The sequence below is a fragment of the Aethalodelphis obliquidens genome, unplaced genomic scaffold (assembly GCF_003676395.1).
Source record: "Aethalodelphis obliquidens isolate GAN/ISIS:26980383/991018 unplaced genomic scaffold, ASM367639v1 scaffold41, whole genome shotgun sequence".
In the NCBI taxonomy this organism is placed as follows: Eukaryota; Metazoa; Chordata; class Mammalia; order Artiodactyla; family Delphinidae; genus Aethalodelphis; species Aethalodelphis obliquidens.
Window position 1 is genome coordinate 7,841,082 of NW_020837985.1, and position 16,570 is coordinate 7,857,651.

Genomic DNA, 16,570 nt, shown 5'->3' on the forward strand with positions numbered 1-16,570 from the left:
CCCCCAGTGTGGCTGCCCTCCCCCATGGCCCATATGGCTCTGCCACTTTACCTCTTGACTTTGTGAGCTCACCTGGGGCTGGCAGTGCAGTTACCTTCCAACGTCCCTGCCAAGAATGCGGAGGTGCCTGTGTCCATTCCATACTGAGGGTGGGGCCGGGCTGGGGGAAGCTCAGGAATCCCAATTTTGGCTTTTTCTCTGCCTCACTGTGCTGAATCACCAATCTCATCGATGCGGTTGCTCCACATTGCGGGGCTGGCTGGGACACCAGGGGTGTCTGGCAAAGCCTTCAAACTATTGAGTCCTCCATTTTGAAATTCTAGATGTGGAGTCCATTGCATATGTTTCTTTCTTTTTTTTTTTTTTTTTTGTGGTACGCGGGCCTCTCACTGTTGTGGCCTCTCCCGTTGCGGAGCACAGGCTCCGGACGCGCAGGCTCAGCGGCTATGGCTCACGGGCCCAGCCGCTCCGCGGCATGTGGGATCTTCCCGGACCGGGGCACGAACCCGCGTCCCCTGCATCGGCAGGCGGACTCTCAACCACTGCGCCACCAGGGAAGCCCTGTTTCTTTCTTTTTAAAAAATTATTTATTTTTAATTGGAATATAATTGCTTTACGATGTTGTTTCGGCTTCTGCTGTACAGTGAAGTGAATCAGCTGTATGTATACATATATTCCCTCCCTCTTGGACCTCCCTCCCGCCCCCTCCCCCATCCCACCCATCTAGGTCATCACAGAGCACCAAGCCCAGCTTCCTGTGCTTTATAGCAGGTTCCCACTAGCTGTCTGTTTTACACATGGTTGTGTATATATGTCAGTCCTGATCTCCCAATTCGTCCCACCCTCCCCTTCCCCCTGTGTCCACGTGTCCGTTCTCTGCCTCTGCGTCTCTATTCCTGCCCTGGAAGTAGGTTAATCTGTACCATTTTTCTAGATTCCACAGCCACTGTGGAGAACAGTATGAAGGTTCTTTAAAAAACTAGAAATAGAATTGCCATATGACCCAGCAATCCCACCTCTGGGCATACACCCTGAGAAAACCATAACTCAAAAGGACACATGTACCCCAGAGTTCATTACAGCACTATTTACAATAGCCAGGACATGGAAACAACCTGAATGTCCATTGCTTATGTTTCTGATTGCTTGCTCCCCTGCTTCAGTTTCCTTTCTCCACTGGGTCAGAAAGATGACCAACTTCCCCGTCTGTCAGGTGGGACATCCATCATGTCACATCCTGAGTACTCTCTGTGCCTTGCTTAGAAAAAAACCCAGTGTTCACGTCAGCCAGGTCTGGTTCTTGATATGTTCATCGGCGCTTAAGGAATATATACTATGTCTTCATAAAGTATGACTTTTAAAATATTGTCTTGGAAGTTCTATTTTAGTATTCAAAAACTGAATACCAAATGTGCTTTCCCTTTCTTTGCACTTCTGCTGTACGAGTCCTAATCACACACATCCCTCTACTTCCTTGCGAAGGCAGATGGATGCCTTTGCATGATGAGAGAGAAGGTCATATACATTAAGGTTAAAAATACCGAGAATTCCCTGGCGGTCCAGTGGTTAGGACTCCGTGCTTCCACTGCAAGGGGCATGGGTATGATCCCTGCTCGGGGAACTAAGATCCCACGTACTGCACGGTATGGCCAAAAAAAAAAAAAGGAAAGTAAAAAGAACAATATAAAAAAAAAGATTAAAAATGCTTCTGCCATTATTGTAATGTTTTTAAGGAAAAGGATCATATTTCACTTCTCTCTACACATTCTCATGGTGCACACAAGGGGTGACCAGCTTGTCCCAGTTAGTTGGGACTTTTACCACAAAAAGTCCCATGTCCAGGGAACCTCTCAGTCCTTTGCAGACCAGGCAAACTGAGGGTCACCCCTATGTACACAATCCATTATTTATTGCTGAAGGTAAGATGGTGATTTTCTTGGTATGAAATGATTATCCCCATAGTAATCATTAGCCTCAGAAGTAAATGATAACATGTCGGAATTTCCACACATTTTTCTTTTTAACATCTTTTTTTTTTGCGGTACGCGGGCCTCTCACTGTTGTGGCCTCTCCCGTTGCGGAGCACAGGCTCCGGACGCACAGGCTCAGCGGCCATGGCTCAGGGGCCCAGCCGCTCCGCGGCATGTGGGATCCTCCCAGACCGGGGCACGAACCCGCGTCCCCTGCATCGGCAGGCGGACTCCCAACCACTGCGCCACCAGGGAAGCCCTTAACATCTTTATTGGAGTATAACTGCTTTACAATGGTGCGTTAGTTTCTGCTGTATAGCAGAGTGAATCAGCTATACGTATACACATATCCCCATATCTCCTCCCTCTTGCGTCTCCCTCCCACCCTCCCTATCCCACCCCTCTAGGTGGTCACAAAGCACTGAGCTGATCTCCCTGTGCTGTGCAGCTGCTTCCCACTAGAAAAAAAAAAAAAAAAGGTCCACACATGTTTTAACTATAACTTCTGAATTTCTAAACAGTGGTTTTGCTCAGCCAACACATAATTGACTCATACGGTCTCACTTCAATGAACACATGATTATCCCTCACAAAAGAAGACTAAACAGAGCCCAGATTCATGCGTTGGCTAATTGTTTGTTCTGGCCCTTTGGTCTTTGGCCATAATAATTGCTAGCTTTCAAAGGACTAGAGAAATAGTTGGCTGCAGTATAAAAGTAAACTCTTTTAAGGTCTTTAATAATAGTATTTATTTGTGATAAATAATCTATTTAGCAAATAGATTTACTCTTGAATAAGATCTATGTCTTGTATTGATGGTTTCAAACTGCAAGTCATTGCCTCTTGCGAGAAATCCCGGGACACAGGAATGAGGGATTCTCATGAATAATTTGCTGTAGGTGGACATCCTTGCCATGGTTCTTGCCTGAGAACGATGGAGGGCAAGAGACTGGAATCAGAAGACAAGAGATCTCATCCGGGTTGTACCACTAACCACCTGGGAAGCCTCACTTTAGAGGCTTTGAGGCCATGACTAAAGTTTCTCACCTGTGAAACTGGAAAGGAATAGATCATTTTTAGACCAGTGCCAATGTACGGAGATTTATCATGGTCAAAATTATGATTCCTTTTTTTTAGATTCCACATATAAATGATATCATGTGACAGCTGTCTTTCTCTGTCTGACTTGCTTCACTTAGTGTGATAATGTCTAGGTCCATCCATGTTGCTGCAAATGGCATTATTTCATTCTTTTTATGGCTGAGTAATATTCCATTGTATATATGTGCCACATCTTTATCCATTTCTCTGTTGATGGACACTTAGGTTGCTTCCACGTCCTGGCTATGGTAAATAGTGCTGCAGTGAACACTGGGGTGCATGTATCTCTTTGAATTATGGTTTTCTCCGGATATACGTCCAGGAGTAGGATTGCAGGATCATATGGGAGCTCTGTTTCTTATCGTGACCATAAGGTCCCTTTGTGAGATTGCCCTGTGGTGTAACTTCTGCAACCTTTGCCAAGCCCAGCGTGCTTTGCGCTTCCTCGGGCCTGTTCCCTTGTGTCCACCTGGGGCAACTCCCACCCTCGGCCAGATCATGCCTCCTACTCTTTGCACCTTTTGGCAGGCTCCAATCGTCTCCAGCCACCTGGTTCCTCTCCACGTTGTCACTCTTCACTTCCCTTGGAAGACCTATGAAGACCTATGACACTTTGAGAATCTTCTGTGAATCTAAGCATCCAATTGGCTGGTAATAAATATTCCTTTGCCTTGCTTATCCTTTCTGCACCCTTCGCCTTAGAGATCTCACAGGAATGGGTAGGAGGCAGCCTTTGAGCCTTACTCAATACCGGCCTACAGATCCCAGCCTAATATTTCCTACCTTCAATGTCCCTGGCCCAGAGCAACTTTCTCTCTTTTCTGAAATTAATTTTTATTATATTTATGCATATATAAATTTCCAGGTAAAGCATTTTAAGTGTGCAATTCAGTGGCATAATTAAATTACATTCACAATGTTATTCAATCATCACTACTGTTTCCAAAACCTTTTCATGACTCAAGCAAAACCTTTACAACCATTAAGCAATAACTCTCACCCTCTCCCTCCCTGCAACCCTAATCTACTTTCTGTCTCCAAGAATTCCATAGCAACTCCCTTACATTTATACTATAGAAGAAATCATATGCCTTTGTGATATCTATGTGACTTAATGATATGTCTAAATTTGGTTATAAGTAAACGGTTCAGATGGAGTCATTATATGAGTATCAAGAACCTACTGTACTTAGATTCTGTCCACAAATGTGTTAGGTGATGTTGGAGATACTGAAGTATAAGACCTGGTGTTTGCCAAGGTTGGGACCCCAACTGCTTCTTGATCCCTTTTGCCATGAAAGATGTCACAAAAGTATTGAAGTACTTTTTGTAGCTGAGAACCAGACAATCTTAACTCCATTCTCAAGGTCAGCACTTATCACATTTTAAAGGGCACATTAATTACCTGGGCGTTATGTTACAATGCTGATTCCAAGTAAGCAGATATGGGGTTGGGTGCTAGTTTCTGCATTTCTAAAAAGTTCACAGCGGATGCCCATCCGTGGACCACACTTTGAGTAGTAAGGCCCTCGCATCAGAAGAGTTGGTGCTCAAGATAAAACTAATTGCCCTCCATAGGTCTATGCCCTCAAGATGTCTGCAGCCTAGTTGTAGAGACCAGGCTAGCTGTCATGAAATAATAGCAAAAAAACAAAAAAAAAGACAGTATTTCATTATATTCTACATTCCATGAACGCCACTGTGATGGTTAATTTTAAGTATCAACCTGACTGGTACCCAGATATTTGATTAAACATTATTTCTGGGTGTGTCTTTGAGGGAGTTTCTGGATGAAATTAGCACGTGAATCAGTGGACTCATTGCACATTGCCCTCCCCAGTGTGAGTGGGTATCATCCAATCTGTTGAGGGCCTGAATCTGTTGAGGGCTGGACAAAAGCAAAAAGGCAGAGGAAGGAAGAATTTGGCCTTTTTTTGCCTGATTGCTTGAACTGGGACATCAGTCTTCTCAGGCCTTCAGACGTGGACTGATTACACCCTGGCTTTCCTGGGTCTCCAGCTTGCAGATGCAGATGCAGATGCAGGGGACGTCTCAGCTTTCAAAATCCATTAGCCAATTCCTTACGATAAATATCTTCCTCTCTCTCTCTCTCTCTCTTTCTCTGTGTGTATATATATATATATATATATTATTGGTTCTGTTTCTCTGGAAAACCCTGACTAATACAGCCATGATAGGCCCTGGAACGGTTGAGAGGAAAGAGGGCCAGATGTGACCTGTCTGCTCACGTTTCGTCCTTCTCATCGTATTTGAAATTTCTTCATGGCATAGCCTTCTCTCTTTTTCTATAGTTTTAGTCAACAAGAATGAAGTCAATTGGAACACGGAGCCATATTTCCCCCTACATTTGGTTTTTTGGGGTTTTTTTTTTTTTTTGCGGTACGTGGGCCTCTCACTGCTGTGGCCTCTCCCGTTGCGGAGCACAGGCTCCGGACGCTCAGGCTCAGCGGCCATGGCTCACGGGCCCAGCCGCTCCGCCGCATGTGGGATCTTCCCGGACCGGGGCACGAACCCGTGTCCCCTGCATCGGCAGGCGGACTTTCAACCACTGCGCCACCAGGGAAGCCCCATTTGGCTTTTATTAAAAAGAGGCAAATACCAAGAAAATACGTTGATATGCTAATAGTTTGCCCTTGCAAAGCTCTCTTCTCTTTATCCAAGTTTATTCCTCACAGGCAGGATTTTAATGTAATTCAGCATATAGCGCAGAATAGATGATTCGTTAGTGGGTTGACACTGATGGTCCTCACGACAATTCTGTCGGATAAATAAATACATCAGTGGTAATGTTCCAGAAAGGTGACACTTTGGGCCAAGGTCACACAGCAAGGAAGTAGAAAAGCTGGGATGAGATTCCGGAGGGCCTGATATCAGCACACGGTAGTGCCAAGGGCCAGTTCAACTGTCTCAAGGACCGAGCTCCTTGCTCATACCTCCTGTGACATGGAGCAGGGATAATAGGTAGTCTTATCCTTTGCAGGGTGGTCGTGAATTTCAAATGTGATAATGCCCGTAAAATCACATCCTAAACTTAGATCAGGAACCACTTTCCAAAATAACACCTACATTTCCCCACTGTGGTCTGTGTCACAGAGAAAGACCACAAGGTCAGCGTCCCAGCAATCTCTCACTGGCTAGTCTCAAGTCCCCTGTCTTTCATGGAGCTCGATCAGATTTCTAGTTTCATAAAACACTGTACCTTCTTCGCCATTTATTTCCTTGGTTTAACCTGCTTAAATACTCCCCCCATTCACAAGCAATTCAAAAGCATACATTTTTGTCAATGCTATGTATTTTTATTTATTATTATTATTATTTTTGGTTGCACTGCGCGGCTTGTGGGATCTTACTACCTCGACCGGCGATTGAACCCGGGCCCTGGCGGTGAAAGTGCCGAGTCCTAACCACTGGACCACCAGGGAATTCCCAACGCTATGTATATATTTTTTTTAACATCTTTATTGGAATATAATTGCTTTACAATGGTGTGTTAGTTTCTGCTGTATAACAAAGTGAATCAGCTATACATATATCCCCATATCTCCTCCCTCTTGCGTCTCCCTCCCACCCTCCCTATCCCACCCCTCTAGGCTGTCACAAAGCACCGAGCTGATCTCCCTGTGCTATGCGGCTGCTTCCCACTAGCTATCTACCTTACGTTTGGTAGTGTATATATGTCCATGCTACTCTCTTGCTTTGTCCCAGCTTACCCTTCCCCCTCCCCGTATCCTCAAGTCCATTCTCTAGTAGGTCTGCAATGCTGTGTATTTTTAAAAGTTGGCTAGTAAAACGTACAGATCTTGTCTTCTTTTCTTGTAGACATGATGTGTTTTGAGCCTTGAGTTTTGCATGCACTGCTGATACCTGCTTTTCTAGCACTTTAATACATTCAGTTCAGCTAAAAAGAAATCACTTTATAAGCTTGGATGCCATTAGAGTTTGTTGTTGTTAGTAGATTGGAATATTTTTTAGCTGTTTCTCCACGTACAGGAGTTCAGGATTCAGTGATTTCTGAACAGATCCCTGCACATGTGTCAGTCAATTGTAATGACCCATAAACTCTTTTCAGCCAGCTTAAGTATAGATCAACTGTCTTGGCAATAAGTAGTTCTACTACGATTTAATGTAAATATTGAAGAAAGTGCTTAACTCTTTACTCCTGTTTGTTTTTTTGAAAGCAATATGCCAATGCTGCTTATCATCCTGTAATAAACTTTAACTTTTTAAAAACTTGTTCCTCCTCAAGTTAGGAGAGTTGGTTGAAAAAGTATAAGTTTTGGAAGCAGACAGACTGGAGTGGTTTCCAGCACCTCTGCTGTAGTGGGTTTATTTGTTTATTTATTTATGGAAGTTATGGATTGGTATTTGGTATTTTTAAAATTAATTTTTATTGGAGTATAGTTGCTTTACAGTGTTGTGTTAGTTTCTGCTGTACAGTAAAGTGAATCAGCTATACGTATACATATATCCCCTCTTTTTTGGACTTCCTTCCCGTTTAGGTCACCACAGAGCACTGAGTAGAGTTCCCTATGCTATACAGTAGGTTCTCATTAGTTATCTGTTGTATACATAGTAGTGTATATATGTCAATCCCAGTCTCCCAGTTCATCCCACCCTCCCTTCCCCCCTTGGTATCCATACGTTTGTTCTCTACATCTGTGTCTCTATTTCTACTTTACAAATAAGTTCATCTGCACCATGTTTCCAGATTCCACATATAAGCGTTACTATATGATATTTGTTTTTCTCTTTCTGTGCTGTCCTGGATTTTATCTGTGAGCCCCCAGCGCCATTCCCACGCCTTTCCATGCTCTTCCCTGTATTGTAGGGGTTGGAAAACTGGGAGCTATATTTCCTTTATTTGGCTGACGGCATGGTTCCAGATGTGGCTTAGGTTCTTCCAATGAAATGCGTGTCCCTGAGAGGAAGGAAGAAGGGAATAGAAAGCATTTTGCATTTGCTGGCAGCAGTTTTGGTAGATGTGAAATTCTCTGCCGTGGCTTCTGTATTTCCCTAACAAATCTGAAGCTTTGGCGGAAGCATGACCTTGACAGTGTCTTCCTGCGTTATCCTCATCTTTGGGTGGCAATCTTTATACCCAGCTGCAATGGCAAACCTGAAAGCTAATGATGGGCAGATCCATCCGCCGCTCTCCTGGCTTTCACGTCTCGGTTTCCTCCAACAGTTTTGTAAGCTTCTGATGTCTAATTAGGATTAACACGACTAATCTTTTTCAGCTTAAAACACCTGGACTGTTTTCAGTTTGCCTGACCAACCTCTACCTGATATCACCACTGACCTGCTTTGAGACCTGGAGCAAGACGCTTTACCTCTTTGAACCTCAGTTTCCTCATCTGTGAAATGGGCATAATGACTCATAGAACCCCTCCAAGGGTAAACAAATAATGCATGTAAAGTTTCCAACACAAAGTAGGGGCACAGTAATGTTAGTATTTTGTTTGCACAGTCTGTCCCACCCCTCCTGCCTTTAGAGATTTCTTGACTCTCATCTTTTAGGTCCAGGATTCTTCCTTTTTTTTCTTTAATTGATTACAAATCTAGGTGCCTTTGGGTGAGCTCCTGCTGCCTGCCATTTTGATTATACTTGGTGCTGCCTCCAGTCCCAGTGTTCTGCGTTTTTGAGCACATATTTATCACCTGTCTTTCGTGACAAGGATGATTGATTTCTGCCAGATTTTATGGTTATTAGCTGGAGACCTTGTCCTGAGAGACTCCATCAGAACTTTCTTTATGCGCATCTCTCCAAGTCATTTTTAACTCTGTCTGATTCATTTGTCTCCTTCCTAAATGTAGCAAGTAAGCTCCTGGCCAAAGGAACAGTCTTCCAAGAGGAAAGTGGTTTTTTTTATAAGTCCTAGTCTACTTATAGGAACCCACCTGCTGTTATTCTCATCTTTGAATCTGAAAAGGCTCAGCAGCCAGCCCTCTTGGTCTGTGGGGTGGAGTGGATGATGCAAGTGATGGGATCTAGTGGTCCCAGCTCTGCCTCAACTGCCTGAGGGGCCTTAGGCCGGGAACTACCTCCCCTGGACCTTGGTTTCCTCCCTCCTAGCATCGGTAGGTCAAGTCTCTGAAGGCGCTCCCAGCTCTGACATTGAATGAGCGGTGGCTGCCAGTTGCCTTCCCCAGGTTCCCCTCCGTGGCTGACGCCAGTGAAGCCTACTGATTCTCAGACGTTGCTCTTCCTGCCTCATGCTGATCCCTCTAATGGGCATGGGGTGGATTCTCCAAAGATTGTTCCCTGAACACCCGAGGCACGGGTGACAAACAGACCCATTCTGTGATCTCTTGCTGTGGACCATGGGCAAATTTCAATTGAATTTACTTCTATAATCATTTATTGAGTGCCTCAGGTGTGCCAGATGCAGGGCTCTGTGAGAGGATGCGGAGCGTTTGTTAGTTAGGAGAGACGGACATGCAGTGGTGCTTCAGCACCATTTGATGAGTGGCAGCCACAAGGCCCTGACTCACCAGTGCCGAGGTCCATCCAATCAGACCTGCTGCTGGCCAGGACACCGGACCAGTGCATGTTGATTGACTGCCAGCTCAGTGAAGGGACAATGAAAACGCGATGTGATAAGTGCGCTTACAGAGGGGAGTTCAAGTATCCTAGAAGCACAGAGCAGGCACCAAACTCAAGTTTTGAGAGGAGCCATTGTGGTGAGCTTCTAGAGGGAGAGAACATCTGAGCTGAGTCTTGAAGGGTGAGAGAGGGCTGGACAGGGGAGGTAAGAGAAGGGAAGGAGTCTGGAGAAGAAAGATCATGAACAAGGCAAGAAGGGTCAGACAGCAGGTGGGGAGGGGATCAAGGTGCTGCTAGAGTGCAGAGTTCAAGGATGGAAACTGTGAGATGAGGCTGCAGAGAATAGGTAGGATCCAAGTGCACAGGTCCTTGAACTGGACTGATATGAAATTTAGATTAGAGAATCAATATAGCACACAGTTAGGTGATCTTACGAGCAATACTGCTTGAGTTTGAGGACTAGTTCCGCTATTTACTAGCCATGTGACCTTGGGAAAGTTTGTCAGTCCCTCTGGGCTTTAGTTCTTCATCTATAAAATGGGCGTATAGTACCTTCCTTCTAGGGTTATGGTTAAAATTAAATTGATTAGACTTGAAAAAGACTTAGAAAAATGCCTGGCATAGGTAAGTGCTCACTAAATGCTGACGCTTATTCTTATATTTCATTGATTCCAAGATGCACATTTTTCTTCTGTAGTCTCACATCTCTAAACTTTGGATGTGACTTATGGTGGATGTGACTTTACAATCACTGCCAACCAGGCAGCAGATGTGACAGGGTTATCTTCTTTTTTTATTATTAAAGTTTATTAGTTTCAGGTGTATAACATAGTGATTCAATATTTTTATAGATTATACTCCATTTAAAGTTCTTATAAAATAATGGCTATATTTCCCTGTGTTGTACAGTGTATCCTTGTTACTTAGTTTTTTTTTTCACATAGTAGTTTGTACCTCTTAATTCTCTATTCTTATTTTGCCCCTCTCCCTTCCTTCTCCCTACTGATAACCACTAGTTTGTTCTCTATATCTGTGAGTCCATGACAGGGTTATCTTTGTGCACGTGTGAACTTGGGTATATGTCCGTGTTGTTCTGACTTCAACTGCATGATATGCATTGTTGAAATAATGGATGTTGGATTTAGTTGCCATTTAGCATATAACTAAAAGAATACACTGAGATTTGGTATTGGATTAAAAAGTTGTTATATCTACAGAAAGGCATGGATACAGAACAGTAGATTTTATTTTATTTATTTATTTTTTTAAACATCTTTTTTGGAGTATAATTGCTTTACAATGGTGTGTTAGTTTCTGCTGTATAACAAAGTGAACCAGTTATACATATACATATATCCCCATATCTCTTCCCTCTTGTGTCTCCCTCCCACCCTCCCTATCCCAACCCTCTAGATGGTCACAAAGCATCGAGCTGATCTCCTTGTGCTATGCGGCTGCTTCCCACTAGCTATCTATTTTACGTTTGGTAGTGTATACATGTCCATGCCACTCTTTCACTTTGTCCCAGCTTACCCTAGGAGGTAGATTTTAAATTAGTGAAGCAAATATTCATTGGCGGCATAACAACAATTCTATACTTATTTGCAAAGCAAGGACCAAGTGCCTTTACAGTCTTTAAAAAGAGAGACACCTGCAAGAGATAATACCGTGTTATATTTTTTTACCACAATGTATGCAAAAGGATTGCCTGTCAAACACCAAACATTGCAACTGATGGTAATGGAAATTGACAAATTCCTCAAAATAGATGAAAAACATTTCAAAGTAACAAGATGCTGGTGAGACCAATTAATCCTAGGGAATTTGTGCCATTATTTAATTGGCAGATATTTTTTCTTGCTTAGAGGTAAACAAGTAATGGTACCACTTCTAATTGATGGCAGGTGGTATTAGATGCAATATATGTTGCTGTTGTTGTTATTATGATCATTCTGTAGCTGATGAGCAGCCATTAAACATGAGGTTAGAGGTTGTTAGATTTATGTCTTTAGAAAAGGACTTTATCATCAGTTCCTCATCTGGTTGGAGTCTTTCCCTTCCAGCTCCCACACAGCGCTCAGGAGGCTCAAGTGTTGGATAAGACTGGCAGATTCCCTCCGAGGATATGATTGCAGACGCCTATGACTGCTAATGGCAAGGGGAGAAACTAGCTTCTCTCCTGGAGACCACCGCCTCAGGGTAGAGAATTCACAGATGGAGTAACAGGCATGGATTTGCAGCTCCTTGAAAGCCGGTACAGACAGAGATGTGGTCCCTTGGTGAAAGATGCTGGACATGTGCCTCATTTGAAAGCACCATTAGCAGATTAATATCTCCTAGTTAAAGCTGGGACTTGGGAATAAATGGCTTTCTTTGGGGAGGGGCCCAAAGAGGTTATGTTAACCCCATTGACCCCAGGATCTTGAGAGAACCGAGGTTCCTCTGGAGATGCAGCCTCTTAACACCCGAAGGGTCGATGTATGGATTCTAGTTGGCTTGGATTCTGTGACATCCTAGTTGGGTAATCTTGGCCCAGTCTCTCAACCCCTGTGAGATCCAGTTTCCCCATTTATTCAATGAGATCGATGACACTCAATTTACAAGATCTACTGTGAGAACAAAATTAAATAACACATGAAGTCTACCCAGCAAATTGGCAGACAGAGGCTAGATAATCTAGACATATGCATTCTCTCTCTCTCTCTTTTTCTTTTTTCTGGCTACGCCACATGGCTTGTTGGATCTCAGTTCCCTGACAAGGGATTGAACCCATGTCCCCTGCAGTGGAAGCGTGGAGCCCTAACCACTGGACTGCCAGGGAATTCCCTGCATTCTCTTTTACTTCTCCATTTTCTGTCAATTTCATTTTTCTTTTCATTCTTCTGTATGGAATTAGACTGGATGTGAAACAAAAGAATCCAGAATATATTAAGAACTCCTACACGTTAATAATAAAAAGACAAACACTCCTATTAAAAATGGGTAAAATGGACTTCTCTGGTGGTGCAGTGGTTAAGAATTCGCCTGCCAATGCAGGGGACATGGGTTCAGTCTCTGGTCCGGGAAGATCGTACATGCTGTGGAGCAACTAAGCCCATGCGCCACAACTACTGAGCCTGCACTCTACAGCCTGCGAGCCACAACTGCTGAGCCCATGCACCGTAACTACTGAAGCCCTTGAGCCTAGAGCCTGTGCTCCGCAACAAGAGAAGCCACTGCAATGTGAAGCCCACGCATCACAATGAAGAGTAGCCCCTGCTCGCCACAACTAGAGAAAGCCCGCATGCAGCAACGAAGACCCAATGCAGCCAAAAAAAAAAAAATTAAAAATTAATTAATTAATTAATGGGCTTCCCTGGTGGTGCAGTGGTTGAGAGTCCACCTGCCGATGCGGGGGATGCGGCTTCGTGCCCCAGTCTGGGAGGGTCCCACATGCCGCGGAGCGGCTGCGCCCGTGAGCCATGGCCGCTGAGCCTGTGCGTCCGGAGCCTGTTGCTCCGCGACGGGAGAGGCCACAACAGTGAGAGGCCCATGTACTGCAAAAAAAAAAAAAAAATTAATTAAAAAAATGGGTAAAAGTCTTGAACATGCACTTTACAAAAGAATATATCTGAGTGGGCAAAAGCACATGAAATGATGCTCAATATTAATCATAATGAGATACGTCTATACACCACGAGAAGGACTAAAATTGCAAAGAGTGACAATATCAAGTGTTGGCAAGGAAGTGGAGTCAATGGAACTCTCCTGCTTTGCTGGTGGGAGTTTAAAATGGTACAAATACTCTGAAAAATTGTTTGGCAGCTTCTCATAGAGTTAAACATACATTTACCATATGACAGCAAATCCAATTCAGAAAATTATGACATCTTCTCTTTTGGCACAATTAAAGGTTCATAAAGTGATGGATTGAAACGTAGTTTGTGGTTATGAAAATCGATCATTACACATGTCTGTTTCAAAAGCCACGTGTCCTATAGGATGAATTCCCTAAAGTAGGATTATATACAAAGGCCCTGCCTGCCTCCTCCCTCCTGTTTCCCTTTTCCTCTGTACCATATTCTCTAGCTATGTGAAATGTAGATCTTTTCCCCCAAAGTTCTTACGTAAGCATCCATATCTTTGTGCGCTATTTTATCTGCCTGCAATATTCTGCCTGACTCCCATCCCTATGCATCTTGGCCCCAGCCTGGTGAACTCTTAATCATTCTTTAAAACCCATAGCAAATGTCACCTCTTTGGTGGAGCCTCCCGGGGTTCTCCCAGGCAGAGGTAGTTCTTCCCTCCCCTGTGCTTCCATAGACCTCTGTCATAGCACCACACACCATAGTTCCTTGTTTAAATGTCTCCACCATTTGGTATCCTCAGAGTTGGGGGTTGTATCACTGGCTTTCCAGTGTCTGCCTCATAACATAAATCCCATCATGGCAGTCTTCCCCATGAACTTTTCCTGTGTACTTTACAACAAAAGTCAAACGTCTTCTTATGGCATGTATAGCTCTTTGGTTCCTAGCCCTTCTCTACGACCTCATGCCATTCCACCTTCCCTTGCTCAGGGGGCTCCAGACCCTCTGGCCTTCTGGTTCCTTGTGTGTCAAACCCTTCCAGCTGCAGATGCTTCTCGCAAACAACCTCCATTCCCACCCCACTGCCATGGAGTTGGTCGGATGCCCATCCCGGCTCTTGGCAAACTTTTAGTTTATATCCCAACCTTTGGGTCTCAGTCTATGTATGTCCTCAGAGTGACTTTCCTTGGTCACACAGTCCAAGCAGCCCATTACCCACCCTGTGATTCTCTCACGGTATCCCATATTTTTATATGCTTTACTAGTTTAATGTCTGTTCCACCTTGTAGACTGTAAGGTCCGTGAAGGCAGTGTCTGTCTGTTTCGCTCCCTGCTGTATCCTAGAATGTAGCACAGTGCCTGGTGCAAGTCAGGTGTTACCGTATATAGATTTACTGGATGCAGTGCCCAGTAGGTGAAGTGGTGAATGACTAAATCAAAGATTTAATCTCAATTTAAGAATGATGGTGTTGATAGTATTATTTAAGCTATTTATATTATAGGATCAGAATATTTTGTGCTCAACTAAAATAACCTTGCTATACTTCTACATCGTAAGAATAATGCATGCTCATTGCAAGTCAAACAAAACAAGAAAGATATTTTAAAAGTTAATAATTTTCCTTATCCTCTCTACAGTCCCTTTCCTTCAGGCTAACCAGTGTTAATAGTTTTTGTGTGTGGGGAGATATTCTTCTGCATTTTTACATATATGCATATGTGTTTCTTCCTTCATATGTGTGTGTGCATGTGTACCTTTATGTATTTGTATATGCAGTTTTTCTTTTTTAAATGAAAATTGGATATTTTACACACTACTCTATAACTTGCTTTTTTTCCACTTAAAACTTTTTCTCCAGTTAATAACATATCATGGACATTCGTCCAGTTCAACACATACACATATCTTTAATAGCTACATAATATTTCATAACATGGATACCATCATTCTTGAACCAATTCCCTATCGATGAATGAAGTTGTTTCCAGTGTTTTGCTATTACAAATAACTATACTGTAAATATCCTTAAATAAATTTTTCCTTATACACTGGACTCTCAAATATTGCAAATGCTGGGAGAGAAAGCATGGTATTTTTAAATAGTACCAGACTATTTTCTAGAAAGGGAATTTACACACCTTTCAGCAATGTATGAATGTGTCCATTTTCCTCTATCCTAAGAATGGATGTTCTAGTTTTAAAAAATGTTTTCCAATCTCCTGCTCTGTGTCGATGAGGTTAAAGAGAAGTCATCATTCCCCTGGCGTCCCAAGGTCTGGGAACTAGAAGACAAATCCCCCTCCCTTCTGACTTTACAGCCGGAAAACCAGCCCCAAAAGAATGGAGCCTCCAGTTCACTCCCCAGCAGCACAGTTGCCCACTGAACACTGACTCTGTACAATGTTCTGAGCATTAGTTAGACCTTGCCGCAGAACAAATGCGGTCTGGTAATGGGAGCATATGGACATTTGACAGGAAATGCTTAAGTTTGGGTATCGAGTTTAGCATAGTGCTGTGTCAGGGGAGATGTGGTATTAGATTTTCACTGACTGCTTCACTTAATAGCATTAAGGGTGGAGGGGCTAGTGAGTTGCATCTGAACTGCAGGCTCTTTGGAAGAGCAGGTGCAAGGGAGAGGAATGGAGTTCTAAAAATTGAAATCGATGGAGCAAAGGTTCAAGTGTCCTTGCCAATGGGAATTCTCCCATTAGGAATTTTGAAGACATCTCAGACGTTTCCTCATGCCTCCATGACCAACTATTCCTAGTTTCTTCCTTTTAAAATGGATCCTGCATTTACCACTTCCCTAAACTGAAAGTGATAAAGGTAGCACTTTTGCAAAGTGTCAGGGAATTCTGCAAAAGGCTGTAGAAAGAGAAGATCTAAACTTTTGCCTTTTTCAGATTTGTAATTTATTTATTTAAGTTTTTTTTTCTTTTTTTTTTGTGATGTGGACCATTTTTAAAGTTTTTATTGAATTTGTTACAATATTGTTTTTGTTTTCTGTTTTGGTTTTTTGGCTGCAAGGCATGTGGGATCTTAGTTCCCCCACCAGGGATTGAACCCGCACCCCCTGCATTGGGAGGCAAAGTCTTAACCACTGGACCACCAGGGAAGTCCCCAGATTTGTAACTTTGAGTACAGCTAACTTAGCCACTCAGAGGATTTGTGGCTGCAGCTGGCTCATGGGGGAGTGAGGGAGGAGAGAATTTAGGATGGCTTACAAGGTGTTTCTCATACTTAAGTTTTTCCAGTAATGTCATATAATTTTTGCCTTACTGATTATTTTCCTTTAATCAATTCATTATTAAACTTACCCTTTTCATGAGAATAATATATTTGTTCTGGCTTTGAAGTAATATATATT

The 16,570-nt window shown here is 43.2% G+C and overlaps 1 long non-coding RNA gene across 3 annotated transcripts in view; it reads left to right on the plus strand.

Moving 5' to 3' along the window:
* LOC113633842 (uncharacterized) overlaps positions 1-16,570 on the plus strand; it is a 154,308-nt gene that overhangs the window by 126,637 nt on the left and 11,101 nt on the right. Inside the window, exon 6 of one of the 3 annotated variants that reach the window (XR_003438374.1) lies at positions 8,330-10,511. The exons of the other annotated variants lie outside the window; for them this stretch is intronic. This is a non-coding gene — a long non-coding RNA (uncharacterized LOC113633842). Of the gene's footprint in view, positions 1-8,329; positions 10,512-16,570 lie in introns of those variants that run through there. 3 annotated transcript variants of the gene reach the window in all.